This window comes from Anabrus simplex, chromosome 4, assembly GCF_040414725.1.
Source record: "Anabrus simplex isolate iqAnaSimp1 chromosome 4, ASM4041472v1, whole genome shotgun sequence".
Lineage (NCBI taxonomy): Eukaryota > Metazoa > Arthropoda > Insecta > Orthoptera > Tettigoniidae > Anabrus > Anabrus simplex.
In genome coordinates, this window is record NC_090268.1 from 227,783,030 (window position 1) to 227,809,161 (window position 26,132).

Consider the following 26,132-nt stretch of genomic DNA (forward strand, 5'->3'; position numbering starts at 1 on the left):
AGAGTCTGAAGCTCCAGGACACTGCCCTTGAGGCGGTCCGAGGGAAAAACCGAACCTGGAGGGTAAACAGATGATGATGATGATGATGATAATATGTTAAGCTGTTGTGTACATCGGAGACGTCCGCCTGTGTGGCGTAGTGATTAGTGTGTGTTTAGCTGCCTTGATTCCCGGCTCTGCCACGAAATTTGAAAAATGGTACGAGGACTGGAACGGGGTCCACTCAGCCTCGAGAGGTCATCTGAGAAGAGGGGGGGGGGGGTGTTGATTCTCCCCTGAGCGATCCTCGAAGTAGTTTTCCTTCGATTCACACTTTTTTTGAAATTCTTCATCGGTTTGGTAACGTAAATGGAGACTGCTTCTCGGAAGAACTAAACCAAGAATTACAAGGTGAAATCAACAAAAAACATTATAGAGCGATGGTTGTAATGTGGGTGGTAAGAGCACTGTATAAAATGCAATTTTAATTTGTACCAATATTATATTTTGTGAAAAATATTTTAATTCATTCTTTTTACATTGAATAATTTAACGAATTCTTTCTTAATCTTTTCACCCTCCGGGGTTGGTTTCCACCTCTACCGCACCAATGACAGTGTCCTGGAGCGTGAGATATTGGGTCGTGGATACAACTGGGGAGAATGACCAGTACCTCGCCCAGGCGGCCTCACCTGCTATGCTGAACAGGGGCCTTATGGGGGATGGGAAGATTCGAAGGGATAGACAAGGAAGAGGGAAGGAAGCGGCCGTGGCCGTAAATTACGCACTATCCCGTCATTTGCCTGGAGGAGAAGTGGGAAACCACGGAAAACCACTTCCAGGATGGCTAAGGTGGGAATCGAACCCACCTCTACTCATTTGACCTCCCTAGGCTGAGTGGACCCCGTTCCAGCCCTTGCACCACATCTCAAATTTCGTGGCAGAGCCTGGAATCGAACCCGGTCCTCCGGGGGTGGCAGCTAATCACACTAACCACTACTCCACAGAGGTGGACGTTAATGAATCTAACCAGAACATTATTTCATAGTAATCTGAGTGGTTTCCCACTTCTCCAAGCAAATGCCGGGATGGAATCTAACTTAAGGCCACGGCAGCTTCCTTCCCTCTTCCTTGTCTATACCTTCCAATCTTCCCATCCCTCCACAAGGCCCCTGTTCGGCATAGCAGGTGAGGCCGCCTGGACGAGGTACTGGTCATTCTCCCCAGTTGTATCCCCCGACCCAAAGTCTGAAGCTTCAGGACACTGCCCTTCATGCGGTAGAGGTGGGATCCCTCGCTGAGTCCGAGGGAAAAACCGACCCTGGAGGGTAAACAGATTAAGAAGATGGAGAAGAAGAAGAACCTGAGTGCATGCTCTTACACAGTTTTAAACGATTCAGGGGTTTGCAATTATGACCTATGTAACAGAATGCCAGATCATCGGTATTATGAGAGCTAAATATTTAAATAGTCACAATTGTAGCCCAAATGTGGAGCAAATTTACTATTAGTATGCATGAATTATAATTCATAATTATTATATCGTAAAAAAAGGAAAACCACTAGGAGACATTTGCCTTTTTAAAATTGGTTATTGATGTTGCTTGCAATGTCCTCAACACTTCGAGCAACTGTTCTCGCGGAAACGCTGACGGAATGAAGTATATTTGGTCTGGACACTTTTCTTCAATTGCTACAATCAAACAGGGTTTAATTAACTGACCATCAGTAAACGGGTTTTCTTCCATGCCTAACAAGTGAGCTACGGTAGACATAGACTTCAGTCGCAGCCTCATTTCCACGACCAAACTGCGTTGTGTCGGTACATACCGGCACGTAAAAGAACTCCTGCGCTACAAAATTTCTGCACCTCAGGGTCTCCGTAAACGTAGTTAATAGTGGGAGGGCAGAATATTATTATTATTATTATTATTATTATTATTATTATTATTATTATTATTATTATTATTATTATTATTGTACCGGGAGGTACACCTCGACTCCACTCATTCAAAATAAGCGCCTTTATAAACTCCCCTATCGATCAAAAGGTGAAACTGATAATACCTGAACTTGGAACTTTAATGGTGTTATGGTGAAGTTTCCTAAACTGTTTGAATTTCTTGTTTTGTTTGCCATTCATCAAGAAGTTTGGACATTTTTCCACAGATGACACTACCAAAACTATGGTCATGCACTCTGGTGCAAGGTGAAAGAACTTCAACTTAAAGAAGTTTCGTATTTCTAGTTTTTTATACCTGAATCTATGTTCATTTATTTGCGGGTTGGCGACACTTCCTTTTTTTCAGCCAGGTTTGAATCTAGCCAATCATAATTTTTTGTAATTAATTTTCAACCAATCCCGCATTTCTTGTTCACTTTGAATTCACCACTAAAATTTGAGAGGGCGGGTCTGGATTAGTCTTGAATTCTCTCGAACCTTCCCTGAGGGTATATAAGTTGAGGCTTTTCGAGTTTCCTTGTCAATTGATCGTCGTCTTGCTGAGTGTGTGTGTTAAACAGTAAGCGGGGCGCCTCTTTCTTCGGCCAGCAGAACATCTACAAGGTAATGGCTATATAAATTCTATCTTTCTTGCTGTATCCGCTAAGTAATCCAAGGGCAAGGTCCTAATTTTTAATTATGTAAAAAACTTTTCTAAAATGTAAATCTTCTTTTGGCTAATGTAAATATTTCATAAAGTTTTAACTGTAAATCGGGGAGAGAGATTGAGTTACCCTCTCGAGGTAAACTTCATCTTGGTTTGAGGTGACTAGGTTTTGATAACTGTTTTCTGTTGTAATGTATTCAAGTAAATTCCGTGCGAGCCACCTCAGTAGTTTGGAACTAGCCACTGTTTCATCGGCCGAGAGCCCTGTAGGTTTTAATTTTTCATTAACTTGAGCGCTGAGTTCGCCTTCATTCAGTTTGTGTATGGGCCGTTTATTTAACCTGTTGTTTTTTCGCAAAGGCCCAGTAGGTTTGTTACTAGATACCCCTATGTAAGATTATTCCCATTTGTAATTCGTGCCTTGAAAGGCCAGAGATTGTAAGCTTTTGATGTAATGTTGCCCTGAGTAGGCTGAAAAGAAACTGAGAGCCTGTTAGCTCTTTTTCAAAGTTTTGTAACAGTAGAGAGTGCCTCTGGAAGGCTAGACATTGTAATTTAGGGAGCAAGTGCTCTTGAATTAGGGGATTTCTGCCCTTGACTAAATTATTTCTCATTTTGAATTGTAAACTTGAGCTGGTAGCTCATAAAGGTTAAAACTAGAGGCTCGAAGCCCATAATTGTTAAAGTCTTAAATCTTGGGTTTTTCCAAGTTTTGTTTCAAGATTACTAATTGTACCTGTCATGTTGTTATTCGTTATTTTTTGAAATTCTAAAGAAATATAACCTTAATTAAAGTTTTAATTCAATTCTTGATGTTTTAGTTAGACCCATTCAAGCCCGCACCTACTTTACCCCTCTCTCTGCGTTCCACAAATACCCCGGAACAATTATTATTATTATTATTATTATTATTATTATTATTATTATTATTATTATTATTATTATTATTATTATTATTGTACCTGGAGGTACAACTCAACTCCGCGCATTCAAAAGAAGCGCGTTAATGAACTCTATCTATCCAACAAAACGAGAAACTGCTTCTGCAGGAAGTTGGGGCAGTAATCGGAAGATGTCACTACTGAATAATTGAGAAGTTTGTCATTTCTAAGTTTCCTAAAACGATTGGATTTATTTTGTTTGTTTTCGTGTACTTCAAGAAATTTAAACTTTCCTCCATAGATGCCATTACAAAAAACTCTGGTCATGCACTCTGGTGCAAGGTGGAAGAACTTGTAATTTAAAGAAGTTTTGTGTTTCTAGGTTTTCATAACTGTATCAATGTTCACTTATTTTTGTGTTGGCAACACTTCTTTTTCATTCCGCCAGTTTTGAATCTGACCAATTAGAAATTTCTGTAGTCATTTGTCAGACTATCACTTGTCATTTTTTGAATTGTCCAATAAAAATTGAGAGGGTGTGTTCGGATTAGTCGAGAATCATTTCGAACCTTCCCTTTGGGTATATAATCTGCGGCTTTTATGGCGACCTTGTCTCTTGATCGCCGTATTTCTGAGTGTGTGTGTGTGTGTGTGTGTGTGTTAAGACAGGAGGCGGGGCGCTTCATTCTTCGCCAGGCAGAACATCAGCCCAGGTGATGGCCCCCAGTTTTCTACCTCTGTAGCTATCTCCGCAAACTTCCCGTGGGGAAGGTCCTAATCTTCAACTATTTAACTATCTGTTTTCTAAAATGTAAACTTCCTTCCTGCTAATGTAAAATTTCATAAAGATTTAAACTGTAAATCGGGGATAGAGAGTGCATTACCCTTTCGAGTTCCCCTTCTATTTGGTTTGAGGTGACTAGGATTTGTAACCTTTTCTTTGTTCTGTAAAGTGTTAGATTAATATCCATTCTAGTCACTTCAGTAGCTTGGGATTAGCCCCTGCATCATCGGACCGAGAGCCCAATTAGGGTTTTAAAAGTTCTAGGAATGCAAGTGTACGCCTCCATTCATTTTATGTTCGGACCAATAATCTAACCTGTTTTTCCATGAAGGCCCAGTAGGTTGGGTAATAGATACCCCTGTGTAAGATAAATTTAAATTGTAAATTGCGCCCAGAGAGGCCAGAGATCGTAAGATTTCGCGTAATGTTGCCTTGAGCGGGCTGTTAAAAATCTGTCAATGTTAGAGAGCATGCAAGCAGTTTTCTAAGTTTTCCATAATATTTAGAGGTGCCTTGGGAAGGCCGTAAATTGTTAGTGTTGGAGCCTAGCGCTCGTGAACACTCTCCTTATCTGACTAGCGCAACATTTGCGGAAATTGTGAATTTGGAGCCTGAAGCTCAAAACCTGTAAATTTGGAGCCTGAAGCTCAAAACATTCTAAATTACCGATTGTTGGAGTTTCCAATTCTTGTTTCAAGATTGCTTTTTGTACCTGTCTTGTTGTTATGTTCACTACGTAAAAAAAATTGTTGAGTTTGAAATTCTGAAAGAAATATAACCTTTATTTAAAGTTTTAATTCAATTTCTGACATCGTAGTTAGACCCATTCAACACCCGCACCTTCTTTCACCTCTTTCTGCTCCACGGATACATCCGTAACAATTATTATTATTATCGTGTTTTCGTGGATCACAGAGGTGAAAGAAGGTGCGGGTGTTGAATGGGTCTACCTACGATAGTCAAAGATTAATTTAAAACTTTAAAATAAAGGTTATATTTCTTTTCAAATATTAAAATTCAATAAAACACTTCACTTAGTGAAAGAACAAGATTTCAGGTCATCATCATCATCATCATCTGTTTACCCTCCAGGTTCGGCTTTTCCCTCGGACTGAGCGAGGGATCCCACCTCTACCGCCTCAAGGGCAGTGTCCTGGAGCTTCAGACTCTTGGTCGGGGGATACAACTGGGGAGTATGACCAGTACCTCGCCCAGGCGGCCTCACCTGCTATAGTGAACAGGGGCCTAGTAGGGGGATGGGAAGATAGGCAAGGATGAGGGAAGGAAGCGGCCGTGGCCTTAAGATAGGTACCATCCCGGCATTTGCCTGGATGTGAAGTGGGAAACCACGGAAAACCACTTCGAGGATGGCTGAGGTGGGAATCGAACCCGCCTCTACTCAGTTGACCTCCCGAGGCTGAGTGGACCCCGTTCCAGCCCTCGTACCACTTTTTTCAAATTTCGTGGCAGAGCCGGGAATCGAACCCGGACCTCCGGGGGTGGCAGCTAATCACGCTAACCACTACACCACAGAGGCGGCAAGATTTCAGGTACAGAGCAATATTGGTACAAAACAGAAACCAAGAATTGGTCATTTACAATCTTGAACTTCAAGCTCATAGTTTGCAAGCTCCCAACGCCGCAAATGTTGCGTTTAGTTAAATAGACAAGGAGGGATATCTCCCAAAACACAATTTTCAGGAGCACTTTGATCCAACGGTTACAATTTAGTTTGCAACATTTGTGTACAATTATTATTATTATTATTATTATTATTATTATTATTATTATTATTATTATTATTATTATTATTATTATTTCTTAATCCGTTAACCTTCCAGGGATGCTTTTTGCCCGGACTCAGCGAAGGATCCTGGAGCGTGAGACTTTCGGTCGGGGATACAACCGAGAAGGAGGACCAGTGCTCGCCAGGGCCTTGTGACGGGGGAAGGGGAGATTGGGAGGGATAGACAAGTAAGAGGGAAGAAAATTCGAAAGAAGTCAATGGCCGAAACTAAGGTCCTTATGTGGAATGGCAATGAGGATGGGCTAGTCAAAGAATTAGGAAGGAAACGACCATAGCCTTTCAGGAAAGCAAAGTTCTAAAACTTGCCGTCCCCAATATTCCTACAACTCACGAACCATACACAACACTATCCTCTGCTGTAATAACTGGCAGTTTCCCATACACGGAAGATGCCGACCACCCTTGTCGGAGAGTCTGCCTTCCAAGGACGTACAAGGAACTTTTCAACTGACTGGTCCTAAAGGAACCCACATCTGGAGTATCCCCCATTTTAAATGTAGACTTCATCCCGTTATTGAACAACAGTCTCTACCACCATATCTCTTACGCACGAAGCTGATTATTGTGCTGGCACACGCTCCTTGTGTGGGCGCCGTGGCTTAGTTGGTTAAAGCGCCTGTCTAGTAAACAGGAGATCGAGGGTTCGAATCCCTCCGGTGCCTGGGCGGAGTACATTTTAAAGAACAATATAATTTAAATTGACCTGCAAGATTGCAGGAAGGTCTAAAACGTTCAAGTCCAATGAGATAGAACATATAAACATTCGCGCGCGGAATGGGAAATGTCTACGTTCAAATAGGCCTAATGAAATTTTGTGCTACACCTCACCACTCACCCCTTTGAGTAGGTGTCATTCCTTATTACGGCCTTCGTCGCCATAAGACCTGTCTGTGTCTGTGTGTGGATGGATTGCAGGTGGCTCGAATTGTATTCTTCTTTATCTGCTTCTTCTTCCTAATCTGTTTACCCTCCAGGGTCGGTTTTTCCCTCGGACTCAGCGAGGGATCCCACCTCTACCGCCTCAAGGGCAGTGTCCTGGACCTTCAGACTCTCGGTCGGGATACAACTGGGGAGGATGATCAGTACCTGGCCCAGGCGGCCCCAACAGGGGCCTTGCTGGGGGATGTGAAGATTGGAAGGGTTAGACAAGGAAGAAGGAAGGAAGCGGCCGTGGCCTGAAGTTAGATACCATCCCGGCATTTGCCTGGAGGAGAAGTGGGAAACTTCCAGGATGACTTAGGTGGGAATAGAATCCACCTCTACTCAATTGGACTTCCGAGGCGTAGTGAACCCCGTTCCAGCCCTCGTACCACTTTTCAAATTTCGTGATAGAGCCGAGAATCGAACCCGGGTCTCCAGGGTGACAGGTAATCACACTAACCACTACACCACACAGGCGGACGGGTCGATTTGTCATTTCATGAAAAGTGTAGGCATCCTATAACACACGACAAATGTTGGCACGTGCTGAGCGATTTAAAAAAACGTTCGGGCTCGTCCGGGATTTGAACCCGGGACCTCTCGCACCCTAAGCGAGAATCATACCCCTAGACCAACGAGCCAACTGACTGCTGTAGGTTTTAAGATGACATATCTTTTCACATGACGATACTTCAGCTGAATCGTGACATAGAAGTAGGCTTATCTCAGTTTCCTAACAAACACTGTGGCAGTTGGTGGAAGCCGCTGAATTGTGGGTAATGTTGAGTAATGTTATCGGATCTCGACCAGTGCGTCTGGATGTTACGAAATACGCTACTCATAGGATCGTGCTGTAATAGCACTTTTTTGCTTAGTGAGGAAGCCGGTGGCAAACTTATTCACTCATTATGCCTTGTACAGCTATTTTTCTTATCGGTTTCCCTATAATCACCTAACCTTTGGTGGTGATTTTTGAGGATCAAGCCAGCCTCCTTGGTGGAGACTTATCAGACAGACAATAATTACCATGGTTGGGGATGGGATGATTGGAAGGAAGAGACAAGGAAGAGGGAAGGAAGCGACCGTGGCCTTAAGTTCGGTCCCAACCAGGTATTTGCCTGGAGGAGAAGTGGGAAACCACGAAAAATCACTTCCAGGATGGGAATCGAACCCACCTCTACTCATTTGACCTCCCGAGGCTGAGTGGATCCCGTTCCAGCCCTCGTACCACTTTTCGAATTTCATGGCAGAGCTGGGAATCAAACCTGGGCTTCCGGAGGTGGCAGCTAATCAGACTAACCACTACACCACAGAGGCAGATTCCATAGCAAACTATATTTTAAAATTGCCCTCTTTTGTCATGTTTTTTTGGTTTCTAGGGCATACATCAGGGAAATGCAAGTACATAGCATAAGACGACTGTGGCGCGTTGGTCGAGGGGTAAGATTCTTTGTCTGGGTATAATAGGTTTCGGGTTCAAATTACGAACGAGCCCGATTAGTAACACCTTTTTTTCAAATGTCAAGATTTGTAAATGTGTGAATTTCCATGGCAACCTGTATTTTAAAATTGCCCACTTCTGGCGTATGTTTTGGTCTCTGATGCTCTCATCAGGAAAGTGAGAGTGCTTAGCTGAAGACTTCCAACTCGTGTGTGGCTCGTTAGGCTAGGAGTATGATTCTCGCCTCAGGTGCGAGAAGTCCCGGGCTCGAATCGCGGGCGAGCACGATTAATAACATATTTTTCAGGAGAACAAGATTATTTGTACGCCTCTGTGGTGTAGTGGTACCCATGGTAATGATTTTTTCAAACATTTAGAGTTTTCATCATCATCATCATCATCATCATCATCATCATCATCTGTTTATCCTCCAGGTTCGGTTTTCCCCCGGACTCAGCGAGGGATCCCACCTCTACCGCCTCAAGGGCAGTGTCCTGGAGCTCCAGACTCTTGGTCGTGGGATACAACTGGGGAGAATGACCAGTACCTCGCCCAGGCGGCCTCACCTGCAATGCTGAACAGGGGCCTTGTGGAGGGATGGGAAGATCGGACGGGATAGGCAAGGAAGAGGGAAGGAAGCGGCCGTGGCCTCAAGTTAGGTACCATCCCGGCATTCGCCTGGAGGAGAAGTGGGAAACCACGGAAAACCACTTCCAGGATGGCTGAGGTGGGAATCGAACCCACCTATATTCAGTTGACCTCCCGAGGCTGACTGGACCCCGTTCCAGCCCTCGTACCACTTTTCAAATTTCGTAGCAGAGCCGGGAATCGAACCCGGACCTCCGGGGGTTGCAGCTAATCACGCTAACCACTACACCACAGAGGCGGACACATTTAGAGTTTTGCAATGTTAAAATTCATATTTATGATTGAATTTTGAATCTCTCTATGTTTTTAATTCACCTCTTGTTCCTCCATCAAACAGGATCAAATAATCCATTAGGTCTTAACAGATGCCCGGCTCTGCCACGGGGTCCACTCAGCCTCGGTAGGTCAACTGAGTAGAGGGATGTTCGATTCCCTCCTCAGCCATCCTGGAAGTGGTTTTCCGTGGTTTCCCGCTTCTCCTCCAGGCAAATTCCGGGATGGTACCTAACTTAAGGCCACGGCCGCTTCCTTCCCTCTTTCTTGTCTATCCTTTCCAAACTTCCCATCCCCCCACAAGGCCCCTGTTCAGCATAGCAGGTGAGGCCGCCTGGGCGAGGTACTGGTCATCCTCCCCACTTGTATCCCCAGACCCAGAGTCTGAAGCTCCAGGATACTGCCCTTGTGGCGGTAGAGGTGGGATCCCTCGCTGAGTCCGAGGGAAAAACCGACCCTGGAGGGAAAACCGATTACGAACGAACGAACAAGATTATTTTGTAAATATGTGAATTCCACATAAAAAGGCATATTATAAAATTGCCCTGCCCTGCGACCCGATTTTTGGTCGCTAGTGCACTCAGCAGGGAAGCTTGTAAGTTTAATGGTGGACACTGTACCGGGAGGTACATCTCAACCCCGCACATTTAAAAGAAGCGCCTTAAGGAACTCTATCTACCGAACAAACCGTGAAACTCCTAATACATAAAAGCTGGTTCATTAATCAGAAGATGTCACTACCGAATAACTGAGAAGTTTGTTATTTTAAAGTTTGCTAAACTGACTGGATTTCTTTTTGTTTTGGTGTACATCTAGAAGTGCAAGGTGGAAGAATGAGTGATTTAAAGAAGTTTTGTTTTATTTGTTTTCTCAATTAAATTAACTTTTATTTATTTTAATATTTCAAGGTTTGCAACACTTCCTTCTAATCCCGCCTGCTTTTGAGTCTGACCAATTAGAAATTTTCTGTATTTATTTTTCAACATAGGCTTCTTGTAACCTTTTACTCTGCCAACAAAAATGAGGGGGTGTGTCCGGATTTAGTCCAGAGCCTTCTCGAACCCTCCTCTCGGGTATATAACCTGCGACTTTTTCAAGCTACCTTGTCTTATTGATCGTCGAAATTCTGAGTGTGTGTGTTAAGACAGGAGGTGGGGTGCCTCATTCTTTGGCAGGAAGAACATCAGCCCAAGTGATGGCCCCCAGTTTTCTACCTCTGTAGCTATCTCCGCAAACTTACCCGTGGGTAAGGTCCTAATCTTCAACTATATAACTATCTGTTTCCTAAAATGTAAACTTCCTTCCTGCTAATGTAACATTTCATAAAGATTTAAACTGTAAATCGGGGATAGAGAGTGTGTTACCCTCTCGAGTCCCCCTTCAATTTATCTTGAGGTGACTAAGTTTTTGTAACTGTTTCTCTTCTTGTAAAACACTCATTAAGCTTCCTTCTAGTCACTTAAGTAGCTTGGGATTAGCCTCTGCATCATCGGGCCGCGAGCCCAAGTAGGGTTTTATTCCTGGGTTTCTTGGAGCGCAAGTGTACGCCTCCATACACTTTGAGTTTGGGCCAGTAATTTAACCTGTTCTTCTTTTCCACGAAGGCCCAGTAGAAGGCCAGAAGTGTAAGGTTTTTGTGTAATGTTGTCTTGAGTAGGCTGTAAGAAATTGGGACCACAGCATCCTAGGTGCCTCATTGGAGAGCAAGTAAGCTCTTTTCGGAGATCACTGTAACACTGAGGGGTGCCTCTGGAAGGCTGTAAATTGTAACGGTTGGAACAAAGTGCTCTGTCCTGGGAGTTTCCCTCCTTGTCTATCTAAACGCTACATTTGCGGCGTTATAAACTTGTAATTTGGAACTTGAAGCTCAGGAATTGTAAATTTCGTGTATCAACATTGCTTTTTACCTGTAACCTTGTTATTTCACTAAGTGAAAAATTTTGTTAAGTTAGAAATTTGAAAAGAAATATAACCTGTATTTTAAAGTTTTAAATTAATTTTTTGATATCCTAGTCCGCCTCTGTGGTGTAGTGGTTAGCGTGATTAGCTGCCACCCCCGGAGGCCCGGGTTCGATTTCCGGCTCTGCCACGAAATTTTAAAAGTGGTACGAGGGCTGGAACGGGGTCCACTCAGCCTCGGGAGGTCAACTGAGTAGAGGTGGGTTCGATTCCCACCTCAGCCATTCTGGAAGTGGTTTTCCGTGCTTTCCCACTTCTCCTCCAGGTGAATGCCGGGATGGTACCTAACTTCAGGCCACGGCCGCTTCCTTCCCTCTTCCTTGCCTATCCCTTCCAATCTTCCTATCCCTTCACAAGGCCCCTGTTCAGCATAGCAGGTGAGGCTGCCTGGGCGAGGTACTGGTCATTCTCCCCAGTTGTGTCCCCCGACCAAGAGTCTGAAGCTCCAGGACACTGCTCTTGAGGCGGTAGAGGTGGGATCCCTCGCTGAGTCCGAGGGAAAAAACCGAACCTGGAGGGTAAACAGATGATGATGATGATGATGATGATATCCTAGATAGACTCATTCAAGCACACACCTTCTTTCACCTCTGTCTGTTCCACGGAAACTCCGTAACAGACACTTTTATTCGCTGAAATTGATGAAGACTCTAGATAAACGTTTTCTCACGGGTTCAGAGAATGGTATAATTGATGAGATGTTAAGCTGTTATGTGTATCGGAGTGGATCACGTGAGACTGCTGGCAAAAATGAGTACAATTGGACTAGACAAAAGAGTGATTGAATGGGTTGCTATATTTCTAGAAAATAGATCTCAGAGAATTAGAGTACGCGAAGCTTTATCTGACCCTGTAGTAATTAATAGGGGAATTCTTCAAGGCAGTATTATCGGACCTTTATGTTTTCTTATATATATAAATGATATGAGTATACAATTGGAATCAGAGGTAGGTCTTTTTGCAGATGATGTTATTCTGTATAGAGTAATAAATAAGTTACAATATTGTGAGCAACTGCAACGCGACCTCGATAATGTTGTGAGATGGACAACAGGCAATGGTATGCTGATAAACGGGGTTAAAAGTCAGGTTGTGAGTTTCACAAATAGGAAAAGTCCTCTGAGTTTTAATTACTGCGTTGATGGGGTGAAAGTTCCTTTTTGGGATCATTGTAAGTATCTAGGGGTTAATATAAGGAAAGATCTTCATTGGGGTGATCACATAAATGGGATTGTAAATAAAGGGTACAGATCTTTGCACATGGTTATGAGAGTATTTAGGGGTTGTAGTAAGGATGTAAAGGAGATGGCGTATAAGTCTCTGGTAAGACCCCAACTAGAGTATGGTTCCAGTGTATGGGATCCTCACCAAGATTACCTGATTCAAGAACTGGAAAAAATCCAAAGAAAAGCAGCTCGATTTGTTCTGGGTGATTTCCGACAAAAGAGTAGCGTTACAAAAATGTTGCAAAGTTTGGGCTGAGAAGAATTGGGAGAAAGAAGACGAGCTGCTCGACTAAGAGGTATGTTCCGAGCTGTCAGCGGAGAGATGGCGTGGAATGACATTAGTAGACGAATAAGTTTGAGTGGCGTTTATAAAAGTAGGAAAGATCACAATATGAAGATAAATTTGGAATTCAAGAGGACAAACTGGGGCAAATATTCGTTTATAGGAAGGGAATTTAGGGATTGGAATAACTTACCAAGAGAGATGTTTAATGAATTTCCAATTTCTTTGAAATCATTTAGGATAAGGCTAGGAAAAACAGATAGGGAATCTGCCACCTGGGCGACTGCCCTAAATGCAGATCAGTATTGATTGATTGATTGATTGATTGATTGATTGATTGATTGATTGATTGATTGATTGGAGAGGCTAAATATTGGTTCTAATTGTATAGGCAGGCCATTTCTAACGTGGGCGAATTCAGGGAGAATTTTAGTGCTAATTTAGGTGCGAAACTATTCAGGTAAAGTGGTTAGTATGATTACCTGCCACCCCCGGAGGTCCGCGTTCGATTCCCGGCTCTTCCGCGAAATTTGAAAAGTACGAGGGCTGGAACGGGGTCCACTCAGCCTCGTGAAGTCAAGTGAGTAGAGGTGGGTTCGATTCACACCTCAGTCATCCTGGAAGTGGTTTTCCGTGGTTTCCCACTTCTCCTCCAGACAAATGCCGGGATGGTACATAACTTAAGGCCACGGCCGCTTTCTTCCCTCTTCTTTGTCTATCCTTCCCTATCTTCCCATTCCCCACCAAGGCCCCTTGCTGAGTCCGAGGGAAAATCCAACCCTGCAGGGTAAACAGATGAAGAAGAAGAAAAAGAAAGTATTGAGGTAGGGTAAAGAGATCGTGTGCAGTTTGGAAAGTATAGACCTCACGAAGATGTCTCCAGGATGGAATGTTTCTTGGCGCATGTACTGAACAAGAACTAGCGTCCGAGAGATACCGTTCGACAGCTGTTCAGGCATTTTCCTGAGAGATTCGGATTACCTGCATGTATGCAGAAAGTAGTAACTATTAAGGAGGTGGAGGAATTGTTAGAAATGTTTGATGCTTGGGAAAGGCAGGGTGAAGGTAGGAATGTGGGAATAATGGGAGGCAGGCTAATCAGATAGAGGGAAATAGGAATGATAAAAACTTTAATCAGTCTAGGTATGGGAATCAGGTGGTAATTTCAAGGGAGAAGACAGGATCAAGCGGAATTGGAAACAAGGGGTCGCACGGAACCAGGAACTCAACACGAGGTGAAAAGGAGCAGTAATGTAGACCGTGTCTGCCTCTCTGGTGTAGTAGTTAGTGCGTTTAGCTGCCAGCCCTGGAGGCCCGGGTTCGATTCCCAGCTCTACCACGAAATTTCAGAAATCTTACGAGGGCTGGAACGGGGTCCACTCAGCCTCGGGAGGTCAATTGAGTAGAGTGGTGTTCGATTCTCACCCCAGACATCCTCGAAGAGGTTTTCCATGGTTTCCCACTTCGTGGCAGAGCCGGGAATCGAACCGGGGCATCCGGGGATGGCAGCTAATCGCGCTAACCGTAGAGGCGGACCATAGAAATACTTCTCGGTGAAATTTCGACCCTCGTTCATAATGAATAAAGCGACACCGATACAAGCTAAATGTAGCTTGAAGCCTATCTTAATACGTCAGCAGTTTACACACGTATCTCTACAACATGCATTTTTTTTTTACACGTACAGTAAGCGTATGAGGTATAGCAGCTCGTGTAATCATAATATCGTTAATTACACACGAGATCCCTCAATCAGGCAAGAGTCCGGACCGAGCGAACAGCTTCCTTCGTACGGAACACTGACTGCCATGCCACAGACTACATAAACATGGTTATAGGAACCCACGTGCCACACAGCTGCTCACGACGTACGGCAGTGACCCACTTACTACAGTGTGGTCCAAATATCAACATGAGCTGTGAAGAGCGGAATTAGTGGCTGGCTCGTTGGTCTAGGGGTATGATTCTCGCTTAGGGTGCGAGAGGTCCCGGGTTCAAATCCCGGACGAGCCCTAATTTTTTACTTATTTTTTAATCCCTGAAATCATTTTCTCTTTATTCCTGAGCAGTGAATATAACTCAATCACGATGTTTTAGCAGTTAGAATGAGCTCATCATTCTCGATCTTGCCCACCTAAGTGTTATTTCATCATCATCATCATCATCATCTGTTTACCCTCCAGGGTCGGCTTTTCCCTCGGACACAGCGAGGGATCCAACCTCTGCCTCAAGGGCAGTGTCCTGGAGCTTCAGACTCTTGGTCGGGGATACAACTGGGGAGAATGACCAGTACCCCGCCCAGGCGGCCTCACCTGCTATGCTGAACAGGAAGAGGGAAGGAAGCGGCCGTGGCCTTAAGTTAGGTACCATCCCGGCATTCGCCTGGAGAAGTGGGAAACCACGGAAAACCACTTCCAGGATGGCTGAGGTGAGAATCGAACCCACCTCTACTCAGTTGACTTCCCGAGACTGAGTGGACCCCGTTTCAGCCCTCGTACCACTTTTCAAATTTCGTGGCAGAGCCGGGAATCGAACCCGGGCCTCCGGGGGTGGCAGCTAATCACGCTAACCATTACACCACAGAGGCGGACCTAAGTGTTATTTCCTATGTTTTAACTTCTTAGCGAAGGAGACCATTCCTTTTTTTTTTTTGCTTTACGTTGCACCGACACAGATAGGTCTTATGGGACAGGAGAGGCCTAGGAATGGGAAGGAAGCAACCGTACACTTAATTAAGGTACAGCCCCAGCATTTGCCTGGTGTGAAAATGGGAAACCACGGAAAACCATCTTCAGGGCTGTCGACAGTGGGGTTCGAACTCACTATGACCCAGATGCGAGCTCACAGCTGCGCTCCCCTAACCGCACGGCCAACTCGCCCGGTAAGACCGTTCCATTAATTGAGTGGTGGTGGTTATTGTTTTCGAACACTTTCCAGACTGGGGATTTGATAAACTGAACGTGGATTACATAAGAATCCAGTTCATAATAACAGTCACTCCGCTGTACTCCATGACAATCTAAGTGTCAAATTAGACAAAACGAAGGTAGTGCTGAAATTCATATGAGTTGTGAAGACCCGAATATATCAGAAATTAAGTCACTGCAGTCCGCCTCTGTGGTGTAATGGTCAGTGTGATTAGCTGCTACCCCCGGAGACCCGGATTTGATTCCCGGTTCTGCCACGAAATTTGAAATGTGGTACGAAGGCTGGAACGGGGTCCACTCAGCCTCGGGAGTCCACTGAGTACAGGTGGGTTCAATTCCCACCTCAGCCATCCTGGAAGTGGTTTTCCGTGGGTTCCCACTTCTCTTCCAGGCAAATGCCGGGATGGTACATAACTTAAGGCCACGGCCGCTTTCTTCCCTCTTCTTTGTCTATCCTTCCCTATCTTCCCATTCCCCACCAAGGCCCCTGTTCAGCATAGCAGGTGAGGCCACCTGGGCGAGGTACTGGTCATTCTCCCCAGTTGTATCTCCCGACCCAATGTCTCACGCTCCAGGACACTGCCCTTGAGGCGGTAGAGGTGGGAACCCTCGCTGAGTCCGAGGGAAAAGCCAACCCTGGAGGGTAAACAGATTAAGAAAGAAAGAAAGAAAGAAAGAAAGAAAGAAAGAAAGAAAGAAAGAAAGAAAATCACTGCAACAATCAGTAAGAGACGAAGACGAAGAAATATATGCCATGCTTGTAGAGGGACGAAAGGGCACCTTCTCTGGGTGGGTTGACACTTCAAATTAAAAACAGCCTTCAGCGTACCGTTTCCAGAATTAAGAGGAAGTATGGGATACTACAAGCGAGATTTATTAAAAAGAGAGGAAAGCAACAGTACCATGGAATTTTCCTATTCTTCTTACACTTTTCCCACATCCTTGTAGAGTCAGGGCTGCCATCTGTGCAGCAAACGTGGACTGGAGCCTGCTTTACGACCGGATGCCCTTTCTAACGCCAAACCTAAGTGGAGAGATGTATTCACTATTACGAATACCGAGCGAGTTGGTCATGCGGTTAGGATCACGTAGCTGTGAATTTGCATTCGGCAGATGGTGAGTTTGAATCCCACCGTCGGCAGCCCTGAAAATGCTTAATGCGACGTTAAGCCATTAACAATATATATTATGTGTTTCTATGGTAGTTGGTAGTGTTGTGTATGAAGAGGAGTGCATTGGAACAAACGCAGACAGCCAGTCTCCGAGTTAGATAAATTAACTAGACGCAGTTAGAAGGCGACCCGGCCGGGAATAGAACCTATGACCCTCTGGAACCAAGGTCTTGGCGCTTTAAGTTAAGGAGCCAATAGCAGCAATTTTTAATATGAAAGGCTCATTTTTGATAATATATAACGGCTGTTCTGGTGCCCTTTGAGGGTGGGGGTTCTGTAGAATAGATCCACGGTATCCCCTGCTTGTCGTAAGAGGCGACTAAAAGAGGTCCCAGGGGCTTTCAACTTGGGAGTCTGGGTTGGCTCGAACCTTAGCTGAGTCCTGGCATTATTTCCATTTAGCTGTACCAGTCTACTCTTGTACCACTCTTGGTCAACTCTTGTTCTTTTATGACCCCGGTGGTATTAGGTCTGTGAATACTAGGGAGTCTTTCATTTTCTCGCCCTTCGTGGTCTTGTCTTTCTTTGATCGATACCTTAATTTGTCGAAGTGTTGGACCTCTTCGTTTTTTTCCTGTGATCCTATTAAGAGTTGATGGTTGTCCAGTTATATTTTCCCTTAAAACAGTCATGACCACCATCTTCACGCTCTCATGGAGAAATAAGTAGAAATAGAGATAATAACGAGGTTTATGCTGGAAAGACATAATTTCTAGGGAAATAACTGGCTATTTTCTTTTCTTAATCTGCTTACCTTCCAGGGTTTGATTTTTTCCCTCGGACTCAGCCAGGGATCCCACCTCTATCGCCTCAAGGGCAGCGTCCTGGAGCGTAAGACATTGGGTCGGGGGATGCAACAGGGAGATTGGAAGGGATAGACAAGGAAGAGGGAAGGAAGCGCCGTGGCCTTAAGTTAGGTACCATCCGGGCATTTGCCTGGAAGAGAAGTGGGAAACCACGGTAAACCCCTTCCAAGATGGCTGAGGTGGGCATCGAACCCACCTGTACTCAGTTAACCTCGCGAAGCTGAGTGGACCCCGTTCCAGCCCTCGTACCACTTTTCGAATTTCGTGGCAGAGCCGGGAATCAAACCCGGGTCTCCGGGGGTGGCAGCTAATCGCACTAACCACTACACCACACAGGCGGACAATTACTTGCTATTCATGAATACAATCTATGTATATATTGTCTCTGTACAATTTTATTATTTATTTAGAAACGGTATCTAAATGAATTTTCATTTTATTTTAATAGAAATACACTGAATTGTAAACTTATGTTTGCTGTCTATTATAAATGGCCATTGGCTGCAATAAAACTTTAATAATATATATATTGCCGTGCGCGTAGAGGCTCGCGGCTGTGAGCTTGTATCCGGGAGATAGTAGGTTCGAATCCCACTATCGGCAGCCCTGAAAATGGTTTTCCGTGGTTTCCCATTTTCACACCAGGCAAATGCTGGGGCTGTACCTTAATTAAGGCCACGGCCACTTCCTTCCAACTCCTAGGCCTTTCCTATCCCATCGTCGCCATAAGACCTATCTGTGTCGGCGCGACGTAAAGCCCCTAGCAAAAATATATATATATTCTTTATTTACAGAGAGTTTTCCAAGCATTCAGATTAAAGACACATAACTAACACAAGAGTTATAAATAACATTATTTGATGATATATTCCTGCGCTGCTGAAGTTCAGTATTAGGCCTATGTTTCTGACAAAGTAATATTTAATATCAAATTTATTGCGTAATTTGTATTTAGTCCGCCTCTGTGGAGTAGTGGTTAGTGTGATTAACTGCCATCCCCGGAGGCCTGGGTTCGATTCCCGGCTCTGCCACAAAATTTGAAAAGCGGTACGAGGGCTGAAACGGGGTCCACTCAGTCTCGGAAGGTCAACTGAGTAGAGGTGGGTTCGATTCCCAACTCAACCATCCTGGAGTGATTTTCCGCGGTTTCCCACTTCTCCTCCAGGCAAATGCCGGGATGGTACCTAACTTAAAGCCACGGCCGCTTCCTTCCCTCTTCCTTGTCTATCCCTTCCAATCTTCCCATCCCCCCGCATGGCCCCTGTTCAGCATAGCAGGTGAGGCCGCCTGGGTGAGGTACTGGTCATCCTCCCCAGTTGTATCCCCCGACCCAGAGTCTGAAGCTCCAGGACATTGTCCTTGAGGCGGTCGAGGTGGAATCCCTCGTTGAGTCCGAGGGAAAAACCAACCCTGGAGGGTAATCAGATTAAGAAAGAAATAAAGTATTTCAACCAGGTTCATAAACAAAACCAGAAGAAAATATATATACCTGTCCTTGGCTTAAGAGATTTCTGTTTCTGAAATCCTTTTCTATAAGGTGGTCCGAGCACACTTTATTTATTTATTTATTTATTTTTTTTTTTTTTGCTAGTGGCTTTACGTCGCACCGACACAGATAGGTCTTATGGCGACGATGGGATGGGAAAGGCCTAGGAGTTGGAAGGATGCGGCCGTGGCCTTAATTAAGGTACAGCCCCAGCATTTGCCTGGTGTGAAAATGGGAAACCACGGAAAGCCATCTTCAGGGCTGCCGATAGTGGGATTCGAACCTACTATCTCCCGGATGCAAGCTCACAGCCGCGCGCCTCTACGCGCACGGCCAACTCGCCCGGTCTTTATTTAAATGGTCTGGTCCTTTGATGCTCAGAATTTCATATAAATCTGCTCTTTTGCTCTTCATAACCAATTGAGTATACCTAAAACAATGCATAGGTATAATCATAACAATATTCACATAAAGAGAAAAAAATAGAAGCACGTGAACATTAACAGGTAGGCCTATACTCACAGCACTTTGTTGTTAGGAAATCTGTAAAATGACTTGCGATCACTTTGTCTTTTGTAATTAAAACACCCATACATAGCACAAATAACTCTTCTTCTTCCGTCCATGTCCAAAATAGTGATACATAACAAACACAAAACTATCTGAAATACGAATAATACATTTCTTACATACACAGCTGACAGCAGTAGTAAGTGTAGTTAGCTCTTCGAACCGCTACAAAGCACGCAGAAGCGGTGTCGCCGGTTTTTCGCAGGAGTTTCCACTATTACCACATAGGCTATTTGGCGAGTCTCAACGGGCGCCCAGCGGAGTAGCTCTGCCCTAGACCAACGAGCCACACACGTACGACTGTCTTGAGCCAAGCACTTGCTCCTCCCTGGCGAGTGCACTAGAAACGAAAACACATGAACCAGGCCAGGGCAGTTTTATAATATGCGTTGTTATGGAAATTCACATATTTGAAAACCTCGACATTTGAAGAAACTTAAAATGACTCGGGCTCGTCCGGGATTTGAACCCGGGACCTCTCGCACCCGAAGCGAGAATCATACCCCTAGACCAACGAGCCACACGCACGTGTACTGTCTTGAGCAAAGCACTTACTTCCCTGATGAGTGCACTAAAAACCGAAACAAGTGGCGTGACACAAGGCAATTATAACATGTGCTGTAAGTTGCAATGGAGCCCGCCGCTATGGTGTAGTGGTTACTGTGATTGGCTTCCACCCCCGGAGGCCCGGGTTCGATTCCCGGCTTTGTCACGAAATTTGAAAAGTGGTACGAGGGCTGGAACGGGGTCCACTCAGCCTCAAGAGGTCAACTGAGTAGAGGGGGTTCCATTACCACCTCAGCCATCTTCGAAGTAGTTTTCCGTGGTTTCCAGCTTCTCTTCTAGGAAAATGCCGGGATGATACCTAACTTAAGGCCACGGCCGCTTCCTTCTCCCTTCTTTGTCTATCCCTTACAATCTTCCGCCCCCTCTCCCATAAGGCCCCTGTTCAGCATAGCAGGTGAAGCCACGTGGGTGAGGTACCGGTCTTCTTGCCCAATTGTATCCCCGATCCAAAATCTCACGCTTCAAGACACTGCCCTTGTGGCGGTAGAGGTAAGATTCCTCGCTGAGTCCGAGGGAAGAACCAATCGTGGAGGGTAAACAGATTAAGAAAGAAAGAAAAACAGGAAGAACATTGCAATAGAAATTCACACATTTATAAATCTTTACATTTGAAAAAAGTTGTTATAAATCGTGCTCGTTCGCTATTTGGACCCAGGAATTCTCACACCCGAAGCGAGAATCATACTCCCAGATCAAGGAGCCACACACGTACACGCTGTCTTGAACTAAACACTTCCATTTCCCTGATGAGTGCCCGAGAGACCAAACCACGTGGTGGAGCCGATGACCTTCGATGTTAAGCCCCTTAAAACAACAAGCATCATCATCAAACCACGTGGCAGAAGAGAGCAATTTGAAAATATACTTTGCCATGGACATTCATTTATAACTCTTAGGTTCTTCAGTCTTTCGAAACTAATTTTGAATATATACAATAAGCCGGGCTGAGTGGCTCAGACGGTTAAGGCGCTGGCCTTCTAACCCCAACTTGGCAGGTTCGATCCTGGCTCAGTCCGGTGGTATTTGAAGGTGCTCAAATACGACAGCCTCGTGTCAGTAGATTTACTGGCACGTAAAAGAACTCCTGCGGGACTAAATTCCGGCACCTCGGCGTCTCCGAAGACCTTAAAAGTAGTTAGTGGGACGTAAATCAAATAACATTATTATTATTATTATTAATTATAAATACAATGATAACTACCTGAAAAGAAGACGTATGGTAACAGAGTTATACCTGAAAAGTAAGGCAACAGCTTGCATTCTGTGTTACAGTGGGGATCAGGGAGGACTTCACTCAGATAAGTTCCAAAATTCAAGTTTTTATGGATTTACATAGAAATAAAAAGAAATGTTTATACCCTACATTTCTAAATTTACTTGAGTGTGATTTAATAGTATCTGATGATGTTCTTTTAAGACCGAAACATGTCTTCTTTCTTTCTTTGTTTCTTTCTTTCTCAATCCGTTTGCCGCCCAGGGTTGGCTTTTCCCTCGGACTCGGGGAGGAATCCCACCTCAATCGGCTCACGGCCAGTGTCCTTGAGCGTGAGACATTTGGTCCGGGATACAGGTGGGGAGGAAGACTAGTGACCAGACCGCCTCACCTGCTATGCTGAACAGGGGACTTGTAGGAGAGGGAAGATTGGAAGGGATAGGCAAGTACTGTAAGAGGGAAGGAAGCGGCCGTGGCCTTAAATTAGGTACCATCCCGGCATTTTCCTGGGGAAGGAGTGGGAATCGAAACCCCTCTGCTCATTTGACCTCCCGAGGCTGCGTGGTCTCCGTTCTGGTCCTCGTACCACTTTTCACATTTTGTGGCAGAGCTGGGAATCAAACCCGGGCCTCCGCGGGTGGCAGCTAATCACACTAAACATTACACCACATTTCATTTTTTGTTTTGCTTTTTCCTCATCAAGGGGGGACGGCACGGTTGGCCAGTAGTTTTAAGGGTTTCCGCCTGTGTGCGGGGTCACAAAATTACGTTATGGGTTTAGAGTAAGTTAGTTATAAGGGTGACACATGAGGTATGGTTTTCCGCCCATGTAAGTGACCACATAGTAGACTTAGTATATTTTTATTGTTGTTTTGTAGGAACGGGAGGGGGAGGGGACGACATAAGAGGGAGGGATAGGGCGGTCTTATCCCAAATGTTATTGGCAAATGTTAATGGGTAGAGGTCGAGAAAGGAGAGACAGAGGGGCAGGATACATGTGGAGCTGGACTTCAGCACACGTGTAGCCTGTCGCCAGACGGAATGGTGAAGATCTAGCTTTGTCAACTGTATAGAGGGCCGGACGTGTCGTTCCAGGGAGGACGGTTCCTTTTTCCCTCACTAGGGGAGAGGGGACGGCACGGCCGTCAGTAGTTATAGGGGTGGCGTCTCACATGTGGATTGGTTTCCGCCCGTGTGAGGGGTCACAGAATTGAGTTCGGATATTTAGAGTTAGGGTAGTTATAGGGGTAGCGCTTACAGTGTGGACCAGTTTTCTGCCCATGTGATTGTCCACATAGTATATTTAGTTTATTTTTTAATTTTTACTTTGTAACGGGAACATGTATTTGGCCGGAAAGCGTGTAATGTTCATCAACAATAAACTACTTATTTGCACTACTACATTGCACTACAGAAGCGGTGTAAGATTTTACTAAATTGCATACCTCTTAGCGTAAACTGAGAAACATATGTCGCTTCGCATGTGAAGACCGGGTTAGGGAATGTTCATTGTAATGACAGTCCCTTTTTGCCTACGGCGAGTCACAACCGTGTGGGGCAGTTTTCATTATGATGGCAGATACTCACACTCCACCTGCCTTTTTACATTCTCAGAAAGACCGTCTCTATGGTTTTCCAAAGTTTTAAAGGACCTACCAATGGACAGAAAATCATAACAGCAACAATATTAACACAATAAAGCGGATTTTTAAATATGTAACTGTGTTAAGTACAACCCCAAAGGGAAAATTATTAATATTCATGTTTTATTATTGGAATATACAGAATATGGGATAATTGGCCTGCGTATAGATACGTGTAAAACGGTTCCCTAAATGTATTATTTAGCGTTTGGCAGTATATTTCACAAATAATTCTAAAATTAGATACAGTACAGTATATTACATTGTTTACAGTTTGACTTTTAAGTTGTTAATGAAGTCTATCGGAGTTGGAACTGCTTCCATAAAGTCACTGGAATTGCCTTTATATGACTGTAATGGACACATATGTACAATTTGCTGTCTGGTGAGGGAACTTGTTCCCACTTATGGAGAAAATCAGCACATCTACCATGGTTTGTCCGAATCCTATTTAGAGTTGACCAAGTTTTCCGGGGCAGATGGAAACCACTTGATTTTGTTGTGGTATTTGTAATACCTTTGCAATATCCTGGAACCTTTTCCACCAATCCTTTCTTCCAGATTTGCAGCCGGTTGAATTGATTACCCACCAGATGTCTCGCCGTCCTGATGGGTTCCGCGAACGTAATCTTCTGGATTCAGCAGCAATGATGTCCTGGTGTATTGGTAGCTAGTCGTTGGCATTTACCTTCTTATACTCCCGAACTAAGACATGCTTACGTTTGATTTCTGCTGGTGGAATGTGACTCAGGGCCGGTAGCCAGAACGTAGGCGTTGATTTGACTATGCCACTCACAATTCGCATTGCTTGATTCGATTGAGTATCAACAAGTTTCGTATGGCTGCTATTGAGGCACACTGGAGAGCAGTGCTTAGCTGTTGAGAAGACCAAGCCGAGGGCGGTTGTGCGTAGAGTGTCACCTTCTGAAGTATGTTATTTCTGGATTTCAGTTTTTCTACAATTTTCTTCAGGTGTTTCTTGAAAGACAGAGTTCTGTCTAAAATGATTCCTAAATAGTTGGATTCATTGTTGTGGTTGTTATGACAGCTGATGGCATTTCCCAAGATATACAGTATCTATAAAATTTATCGCAATAATTGGAGAATGTTAAGAATCAGAAAGGCTGTGACTGAGCGACAAAAAACGATCTCTGTTATATTATATTAATGCAGTGCCGTGCAGTAAACCTTCATGCTGTGATAGCTGACCGAGTGTGTTTTTGTTTTGTCATTTGTTTAATCTATTCACATTCCTTGCCAATCAGAGACATTTAAAATAAGATAGACTCACACGCGGCCCAAATTATTCAGAGTTACGAAGAAAATTCATATAAACTTCTTTGTGGCAAATCGACATTTAAGTTGGTACTCCTGCTCTGCTCCAAAGTTTAATAGGACTAACCATTCACACAGCATATTCACGTTTCAAGGTTGCAGGCGAACGTTTTACTCTGATTTGCTTCGTATTTTCTTTCGCTACATGGCCCGCTTAAGAGATGGTGTAATAATAAAACACAGAAAAGCTTCTTTTCCTGGAATACTCTTAGAATTAAGAAAGAAGTGCAATTCAGCCATCGAGGTGAAAGGACGCAGGGTACTGAGTAGGTGATACGAGTACGAAGTACGAAGACGAGTGCGTTTACCGAACATGGGAGTCCCAATTGAGCAATAACGGTGTGCTATAGGAGGTGACATTGCAGGTTGAAAGTGGTAGTGATGGTACTATTGGTGATCGGTGGAACTGAGTTAAACCCGCACCCTGGACTGTCTTGGGAGGAAATGGAGTAAGCTCATGATACAGGCTTTCGGGCTTATGCCGTGTCTAGGAAATATGGTGAAATTCTTTACGTTTCGCTGAGAACTGTGAGGTTTGAATTTAGGCGTTATAATGGAAGAGGAAATGGTACGTTCATTCGTCACCAAATGGCTCCCCGAACGCGGCACAGCGCTAGCGTTCGAAGCGGAAGCTGAAGGAAGCATCAGAATCCGTCTGAGAGGGTCACATGACATAGCAGGTGTACACACATATGAACGTATGACATTGACCCACGCATGGAATAAAACATTTGGCGATGATGAACGTAAGAATTTGGAAAACACCGAAACGAAGTAACAGTAGTGAAGGGACAGGGAAGGGAACAACCCGCATAAATCCTTAATGGCTCGGAACAACATATTAATTAATAGCCAGTGTCCCTGTTGAAACTGTTAGGATTTCTGCGTATTTCCACATATTCCCGCATAATCCTGGACCTGTAGTGTCTAGTGTGGGTAAGAGCTCGAGCATCTTGGAACGCGACATCATGACCCGACGATAGAGCGTGCTCAGCTATTGCCGATTTGTCTGGCTGGTTGAGACGAATATTTCGTTCATGTTCCTTGATACGAGCACCAGTGGACCGGCATGATTCACCTTAGCGCAAGTACAGGGAATTTCGTATACCCCAGGATGTAAAAGTGGGGACAATTTGTCCTTGGTTTTCCTCAGACTGTGAGCAATTTTAGTGACGGTGCCAAACACGATTTTTATACTGTGTTTGCGGAGGGCCTTGTCAGTTCGATCTGTGGTGTTGTAAATGTAAGTCAGGTAGGCATTTCCCTTCACTTCTTCCTTCTGTAACCATTACCCGTGAACGTGACTTTGAGTGTGTCCATCTTCACCCGGATATTTGATGGCTCACAAATTCGTATCGCCCTCTTCGTGAGTGTCGTGAGAATTTTTGTGCTGGATAGTGATGAGAATCTGCATGAAGATAGTGGTGTGTGTGGGTAGGTTTACGATAGACGGTATGTCCTAAAGAACTGTCCGTTTGAGTTAAGCCAAGGACAAATTGTCCCCACTTTTACATCCTGGTGTATACGAAATTCCCTGTACTTGCTGTAAGGTATACATTGGCGAAACATGCCGGTCCATTGGTACTCGTATCAAGCAACATG

At 44.5% G+C, this 26,132-nt stretch overlaps 1 protein-coding gene and 4 non-coding genes across 5 annotated transcripts in view; 3 read left to right on the top strand and 2 right to left on the bottom strand.

Moving 5' to 3' along the window:
- Positions 1-26,132, top strand: part of LOC136872598 (E3 ubiquitin-protein ligase TRIM45) — a 362,766-nt gene that overhangs the window by 205,693 nt on the left and 130,941 nt on the right. The window lies entirely within an intron of this gene.
- TRNAT-AGU (transfer RNA threonine (anticodon AGU)) lies at positions 6,649-6,722 on the top strand. Its single transcript has one exon. It is a non-coding gene; the product is annotated as a tRNA-Thr (tRNA).
- On the bottom strand, positions 7,551-7,622 carry TRNAP-AGG (transfer RNA proline (anticodon AGG)). The gene has a single exon. It is a non-coding gene; the product is annotated as a tRNA-Pro (tRNA).
- On the top strand, positions 14,753-14,824 carry TRNAP-AGG (transfer RNA proline (anticodon AGG)). The gene has a single exon. It is a non-coding gene; the product is annotated as a tRNA-Pro (tRNA).
- On the bottom strand, positions 20,221-20,292 carry TRNAP-CGG (transfer RNA proline (anticodon CGG)). Its single transcript has one exon. It is a non-coding gene; the product is annotated as a tRNA-Pro (tRNA).